The following is an 8312-nucleotide window of genomic DNA, read 5'->3' as shown; positions in this document are numbered from 1 at the left end:
TTCTCCGAGGGGCCGCTCTGTGCTGAGACCCCCAGTTCTCCGAGGGGCCGCTCTGTGCTGAGACCCCCAGTTCTCCGAGGGGCCGCTCTGTGCTGAGACCCCCAGTACTCCGAGGGGCCGCTCTGCGCTGAGACCCCCAGTACTCCGAGGGGCCGCTCTGTGCTGAGACACCCAGTACTCCGAGGGGCCGCTCTGTGGCTGACGCCCTGACCCCAGGGAAAGTGCAGGGAGTAATGTCCGGGCGGCCCCTTCCCTGCACACAAGGTGCGCCGGCCGGCCGGTCCCGGGTGAGGTGCGCCTGCTGTCAGCCCCGGCCAGATGCTCCGCCCCCGGGAGGCGTGGCGCTGACGTCAGCGTGGCAGTTCTCCGGTGCGGGGCGCTGAGCTGTGCAGTGCTCCGGGGGTCAGAGTGTCAGCGGGGCGGCTCTGCGTGTCTGTGTCCACGGCCTGGTGTCCGTGCAGCGGAGCACAGTGGGTGAGTAGCGGCTCCGCTCTCTGCTGATTATCCTCCCCTCTCCCAGCGCATTCTCCTCCCTCTGATCCTGCCTGGACCTCTCTTCCTGGATCCCTCTTCCTCCCTGTGGGATCTGCTGGGATCCCTCCTTGCGCCATCTCTGGCAGTGACCTCTGATCTCTCCGCTGCGCCGGTGGGAACACTTAGGAAGTTGTCACTTGTTGTAAAGATGAGCAAACTATGTCCCAGTATGTAGCAGAGCTGGGAGTGCTGGGATCACTGGGAGCTCGGTGCATCAGGAGAACTGTGCTGCATTACCGGGGGAGAAGTGTGGGAAGCATGAGTCTGCACAACCAGTCTGCTCCAATAGGTGATTGTACTACGCCACAGCAGCTGAGAGAGACATTGTACTCTGCATTATCCTATCTCCTAGTTGGCTGACAAGTAGCTGCTATAAGAGACATTATAAGGGGTCCTATAAGGCAAGACAGCCCCTCTAGGACCCTCACCCACATGTAGATGTCCGAAGACAACATATAAGGGGTCCTATAAAGCCCCTCTAGGACCCTCACCTACATGTACATGCCCTAAGAGAGGATATAAGGGGTCCTATAAGGCAGACAGCCCCTCTAGGACCCTCACTTACATGTACATGCCCTAAGAGAGGATATAAGGGGTCCTATAAGGCAGACAGCCCCTCTGGGACCCTCACCTACATGTAGATGCCCTAAGAGAACATATAAGGGGTCCTATAAAGCCCCTCTAGGACCCTCACCTACATGTAGATGCCCTAAGAGAACATATAAGGGGTCCTATAAAGCCCCTCTAGGACCCTCACTTACATGTACATGCCCTAAGAGAGGATATAAGGGATCCTATAAAGCCCCTCTAGGACCCTCACTTACATGTACATGCCCTAAGAGAGGATATAAGGGGTCCTATAAGGCAGACAGCCCCTCTGGGACCCTCACCTACATGTAGATGCCCTAAGAGAACATATAAGGGGTCCTATAAAGCCCCTCTAGGACCCTCACCTACATGTACATGCCCTAAGAGAGGATATAAGGGGTCCTATAAGGCAGACAGCCCCTCTGGGATCCTCACCTACATGTACATGCCCTAAGAGAGAATATAAGGGGTCCTATAAGGCAGGCAGCCCCTCTGGGACCCTCACCTACATGTAGATGCCCTAAGAGAACATATAAGGGGTCCTATAAAGCCCCTCTAGGACCCTCACTTACATGTACATGCCCTAAGAGAATATAAGGGGTCCTATAAAGCCCCTCTAGGATCCTCACCTACATGAGTTGTGCGACAATCTTACAATCTCAGCTCAGCTGCATCGTCCGGTCTTCCAGCTCTGCTACATAGGGACATGAATAGTGCACTTTTTACCAATGATATTTTCACTGCAAAACACAAATAACTGAGATTTAAATGGCGGACTGTGATTAACCCCGTGGGTAATCTTAGTCCTGTCACCATGGATGACCACGTCTTCCCATCTCCTGGCTTGTCTGTGGGCGCCATTTGTTGCAGATGTGACTCGGAGGCATCAATGATTGACCAGAGGTGCAGCCAATGCCTGTGGGAGCTCAAGGGTGACGGTGGTGTCACTTATTCTACAGGTGTCTACTAATTAACAGCCCCTCGGTATAAGCCCCCCTCCCCGCCAGCAATGTTATATAGTGTGTGACCGAGGAGCCGCCGCCGATCCCAAAGCCGACACTACTTGCTAATTAGGAATTTAGGTGTGCCGCCCGTTCTGGTTTCTGCCTATGAACATTTTTATGCTAAAACAGGAGAATTTTATCATTTTTCCTGTTTGAAGAGAACCCTTATTTCCTTCTTTTTCTAGTTTTACAGAATATTAGTCCTGGACTCACAATATTTTGGGTGGGATAAGCCAAACACAACCATATACAGCATTTTACAACATTTGTATGGTATTATATGGACGACTCTGGCGTATTTAGGCTGCGGACACATTGGGGGCCACATTATACCCTACTCGCAGGGAAGCTTCAGCACTCTGTTGTTAAGGTGACTACCTGCATGGTTTGAGGTCGCGGGGGTGCCGGTGGTCCCCATAGACTTTTATAACTTCCAGATCCTTTACAGAATAAAATCAACTGCACTCATATGAAAAGTTTGGCAATTTTCTGCTGAAGTTGTGTTTGTGCGTGGCGCTGGGTATGGGGACATACTGTATGTGTCTGGCAATGTGACGATTCCTCCCATCCCAGGTCGCTGGGAGAGAAAGGGTAAACTGGTCCAATATATGTGCTGTACTATAAAATGACAAAATCCAGAAGGTTCAAGATCCCTTTAACTCTCGCCTGTAAATAACATACTGTGCCTTTAATGGATGAGGCCTTATTTTCCCTTTTTCCATTGCTTGCTATGCCACAGCACTAAACTGCTGTCTGTGATGCCAATGCCCGCAGGTGGCCCATCAGGACTTTTTGCTGGCTTGTAGCAGGGGAGGAGAAGAAGACAACCTCTTCAGTACAAGTCATATTTTCCATGAATCTCTCACGGATTCCATACTTGTAGGAAATTCTGCAGTGAATTAAATGGGCATTCCCATCTCCAAGATCCTATCCCAATATGTAATAGGTGTAATAATAAGAATATTAGCAAATACCTCCAATTAGAAATGGAGTATAGTTTTTCTGATTTTCTGTCTTTTTCCTCATGTGCAGGACCTTGGGTATCCATGGTTGCGACCACTGATATAGTGACAGCTAGTTGTTAGTGGTTGTAACCATGGATACCTAAGGTCCTGCACATGAGGAAAAAGATAGCGAATCCGAAAAACTATACTCCATTTCTAATTGGAGGTATTAGCTAATATTCTTCGTATGATTACACCTATTACACACTGGGGTAGGATTTTGGAGATGGGACCACCCCTTTAGTCACTTAGTAAAACAAACTTACTGTCCATTGCTCAGTGAGACGACGTTGTGAATGTGATGTGCCGTTTAATGTAGATATGGTTCTTCCACATTCTTTGTGATATCCTCGCAGCCCTGCCCCAGGAGATAATGCTTATATCTACGGTTTCATCATATTAACCTGTTCACGCCTAGTGGGTGCGCAGCATTCTGCTGATCTTGCAGTTTTTACCCTTCATCAGTCAGACTGGTTGGCGAGGCTGCCCAGTGGGCCGGTAGGTTTGGTAACCAGAGTGCCTGATGTCATTGTTTTCGGTAAGAGGAACATAAATACACGTTGAAATGTTTTGTACTTCTTGTGCTGACAAATTATAACCAAGCCCAGGTCCCAGCAATGACTCCTTAGCATTTTTGGCTGCAAAGTTATGCAAAGATTACAATTAATGTAAAAATAGAAGGCAATAGTCTATCCGGTTTGTGCACACCTAGTAACCTCACCCAGGTGAGAGAAACCCCTCACGGCGGCTCATCCTGGTACACGTGTGACCGCACCGCACAGCACTTGTTATCCTTGACTGGCACGCGGGTATTGGGCCTACTAATGAGATTGCACATCATTAATTTCGGCTGTCAGTCGTCTGGTCGCCACTGCCATCGTCCTGCTCGCCAAGCAGCAGCGTCTTTCAATGGCTGATATGGAAATCGGCAACTTTGCACAAATATCGCGATCTCCCAAAACCTAAAAGAGTAACAATCCATTAGCACCAAGCTCAATCTCAGATTTCTCCCTATATATATATTTTTTTTTTATTACTGGACCACTGACTTTTTTTGGCAGAATTTGCTCTCCAATACATCCAATTAAGACCTGTCTAGTTAGACGTTTGTAGTTAAGTGTGAAAAGCCGCATATCTTCTAACTAGATGGTGGCCCGATCTATCGCATCGGGTATTCTAGAATATGTATGTATATATGTACGTCGCGCTGTGAGTGGGGGTTAAATTCCGCGCCAATATCGCTGATTGGTCACGCCCGGCTGGCATCATCAGCGATGCGTGGTTCAAATCTAGCGCCAATTCGCGGCCGGACTGAGCCTGTCGCTGATTGGTTGCGGCCGGCCGGGCAAAACCAATCACCGAAGCGGTGTTTAAATATCGCGCCAATATCGCTGATTGGTCGCGGCCGGCTGGGCACGACCAATGACCGAAGCGATGTTTAAATACTGCGCCAATATTGCTGATTGGTTGCGGACGGCCGGGCACGACCAATGACCGAAGCGGTGTTTAAATACTGCGCTAATATCGCTGATTGGTCGTGCCCGGCCGGCCGCGACCAATCAGCGAAGCGTGGTTTAAATCCCACGTCAATTCGCGGCTGGACTGCGTTTGTCGCTGATTGGTCGCAGGATGTTGGGGGTTCGGGGTGCAGGATATAGTACAGCCACGTAGTAGATAGCACCGCCACGTAGTAGATAGCACCGCCACGTAGTAGATAGCACCGCCACGTAGTAGATAGCACCGCCACGTAGTAGATGGCACAGCCACGTAGTAGACCGCACCGCCACGTAGTAGATGGCACAGCCACGTAGTAGACCGCACCGCCACGTAGTAGATGGCACAGCCACGTAGTAGACGGCACAGCCACGTAGCAGACGGCACAGCCACGTAGTAGACGGCACAGCCACGTAGTATAGATAGCACAGCCACGTAGTATAGATAGCACAGCCATGTAGTGTATAGCAGCCACGTAGTGTATAGCAGCCACGTAGTATATAACACAGCCCACATACTATATAACAGACAGCCACATAGTATATAGCAGAGCCACATAGTATGTAGCAGCCACATAGTATATAACACTGCCACGTGGTATATAGCAGCCATGTAGTATATAGGAGCCACGTAGTGTATAGGAGCCACGTAGTATATAGCAGCCACGTAGTTTATAACACTGCCCACGCAGTATATAACACTACCCACGTAGTATATATCAGTCACGCAGTATATAACACAGCCGACGTAGTATACAGCAGTGTGGGCACCATATCTCTGTTAAAAAAAAGAATTAAAATAAAAAAGTTATATACTCACCCTCCGGCGTCCACCGAAGTTGTCCCGATGCGTGCGAGGCTGCCGCCAGTTTCCGTTCCCAGAGATGCATTGCAAAATTACCCAGATGACTTAGCGATCTCGCTGTCTAGCGGTCTCGAGACCGCTAAGTCATCTGGGTAATTTCTCAATGCATCTCTGGGATCGGAAGCTGGCGCAGCCTCGCAGCTCGAGTGTAGCGGTGGATGGCGGAAGGTGAGAGTAGCACCATTTCTTATATATTTTTTTTTTTTATTATTTTTAACATTATATCTTTTTACTATTGATGCTGCATAGGCAGCATCAATAGTAAAAAGTTCGTCACACAGTGTTAATAGCAGCGTTAACAGACTGTGTTACACTGCGTTATGCCGTAACGCAGTCGGTTTAACGGACTGCTAAAACGCTATGTGGGTGGCGGGCGATGACTGGGGGGAGTATGGAGGGGGCACTGACTGCAAGGGAGTAGGGAGCGGCCATTTCGCCAACCAGCGACTTGGGATTTCCGTGACACACAGACAGGCAGACAGACAGACAGACAAACAGACGGAAGTGCCCCCTTAGACGATTTATCTTTTAATTGGTCCATGATCAATTCTCAAAAATATAGATACCAAAAAACCTGAAGTTTAAAAGTGACCTAATATCGAAAAGCACATTTTCACTAGGTTTAAGTAACCAAAAAAAAGAAAGAAAAAGTAAATTACTCACTGCTAGGGGCTCTCGTATATTAGGACACAACAGCCCAAATCCTTGTTTTCTTGGCCGATGCCAGTATGGCTTGGAGGGCACTGCCGTGATGGGGGTGAGGCCTGATAATAGAGGTGAGATTTGGTGTATGTGTGTAGGACGGCATGGCAAAACACAGACCAATGCCCGATATGGGAGCCTGGATACTCGGATAAAGGCACTGGTTGAAATATCTGGTCCCACAGATGAGTATAAAAATCTTGCTTTGAAGTAATACACCCGTTCGTGTCATATACTGAACATGCCTGCCCTGGGTGGGAGGTATTATGTATTCCGGTGACCGGGTCCGGGTTAATATATCATGTATGGTATAGAGATACCGTGAGCTTGCATAGAAGATGCACTACCACAAAATCACCCTAAGGGACGTCTGCGTACTTTTGGCGTTGCCCAACTTGACCACACAACAAAAGTGCAATTGAAGGTTAGATTTTGACTGCGCTGATACCTATTGTTCTATATGGCTTTGTTCTCTTTACAAGGTGGGTATTTAATATAGTGGTATTTCTATGGTGTGACTGAACATACGGAGCCCCAAAAAAAGAGGGATCTTTGATTTGCAGGAAACAGGCTATGTGCACACGTTGCGGATTCGGCTTAGGAATTTCTGGTGCGGATTCTGTCTCTCCTGGCAGAAAACGCACCTGCGGTTTTTTGTGCGGTTCCGCAGCGTTTTTTTGTGCGTTTTTGCTGCGGTTTTCTTGCGGATTTGCTGCGGTTTTTACCCCTGCGGTTTTCTATAATGGAATGGGTACAAAAACGCTGCAGATTCACAAAAAAGAATTGACATGCTATTTCTTTAAAACCGCAGCGTTTCCGCAGCGGATTTTCCGCAAAGTGGGCACACATTTTTTTTTTTCTCATTGATTTACATTGTACTGTAAATCAATTGCGGATCTGCAGCGTTTCTGCACTGCAAAAAACGCTGCGGATCCGCAACGTGTGCACATACCCTTAGTATCCCTGCATGATGGCTAGAGCCATTGCTCTTTAATTGAGATACGTGGTATGTGCAATAGTTACTTGTTTGGTTTTTTATGCTGCACTTATGTTTGAAGCACAAGCACTTTTTTTTGCACTATTTTCCCGCACTTTATATATTTTTTTAATAGATCTAATAAAGGTTAGGTTTTAATATTCTTCAACCAGCTGTTAACAAGTAAAAGTAGAGGTTGATTACAATTTTGTCTTTGCTGGAAAGCGGAGATTTGGTGTATGATTCAAACTTTTTAGCGCTGAAAAAAAATTATTACATGGGAGTCTGTCTCATGTAGTTTAATTTATTTTATTTTTTTTTACTAAAAATCAAAGATCAATAAAACAAATAATACACCACTGGACATGCGACTTTGTGTAAGCAGGCTAAAGTGCCGATTAATGGAATGAACAAAAGATTTTTTTTTTTTTTACCAATGGCTTGGAATGTTAAAGCGATACTTGACTTATCTATCCCAATGGTTGTCTTGCAATGTGGCTTGGGTCCTTCTCAGTTTCTACTTCTTGGTCCACAGAATATGCTAGAAAATGCTTCTTAGACGATCATTGGCCAAGATGGGACCTCTCCGTAGTTGGTGGCTCTAGCAATGTTGATGCGCTGGTTTCCCTTGCTAGGCAAAGTGTTATTCAATGGCGGCTCTTATGGATGGGTCTAGTCACATGCCTTCTTCATCGGCGCCCATGTTTGGACAGGAACGCTGTGCAGTCAGGGTGAAGAGTGGGGCAGCATTAGCCAAATCAAGACAAAGGCAGAGATCTTATAATGTTATATTAACATGTGACAGTTCTTTAGGGAAAATAAAGTGGCCTACGCCTTTAACATCAAACTGATACCCAACTATATCCCCTGTTTGGTGGACTGAGGCTCAGGTGCTTCTCGGTGTGCACCAAAGTTTATTACGGTACTTTTTCCACTGTGCTATTGTCATTTTCTACAGAAGAGGCATGCTTTATAATGTCATTTTTATAGCTTTGTTTACTATGGTACTTGGATATAAAAGCATTAACATTCTTGTGGTCTCGAATGCATCCAGGAACGTACATAGACCAATATTTCAGATGTTGGGCATGATGCCACCTTCAGTGCTCAGGGTGACAGGTAGATTGTGATGAGAGATACTTGGAG

At 47.1% G+C, this 8312-nt stretch overlaps 1 protein-coding gene across 8 annotated transcripts in view; it reads left to right on the top strand.

Moving 5' to 3' along the window:
- The first annotated feature begins 331 nt into the window (after positions 1-331).
- The window catches only part of MYO6 (myosin VI), a 278543-nt gene continuing 270562 nt past the window's right edge, over positions 332-8312 (top strand). For all 8 annotated transcript variants that reach the window (XM_077289865.1, XM_077289864.1, XM_077289863.1 and 5 more), the window contains exon 1: positions 332-474. The gene's annotated coding sequence lies outside the window, so the exon portion shown is untranslated. The remainder of the gene's footprint in view (positions 475-8312) is intronic.

Source organism: Ranitomeya variabilis, chromosome 2, assembly GCF_051348905.1.
Source record: "Ranitomeya variabilis isolate aRanVar5 chromosome 2, aRanVar5.hap1, whole genome shotgun sequence".
Classification (NCBI taxonomy): Eukaryota; Metazoa; Chordata; class Amphibia; order Anura; family Dendrobatidae; genus Ranitomeya; species Ranitomeya variabilis.
Note: the sequence above shows the minus strand (reverse complement) of the source record. Positions and strands in the feature narration are given on the sequence as shown.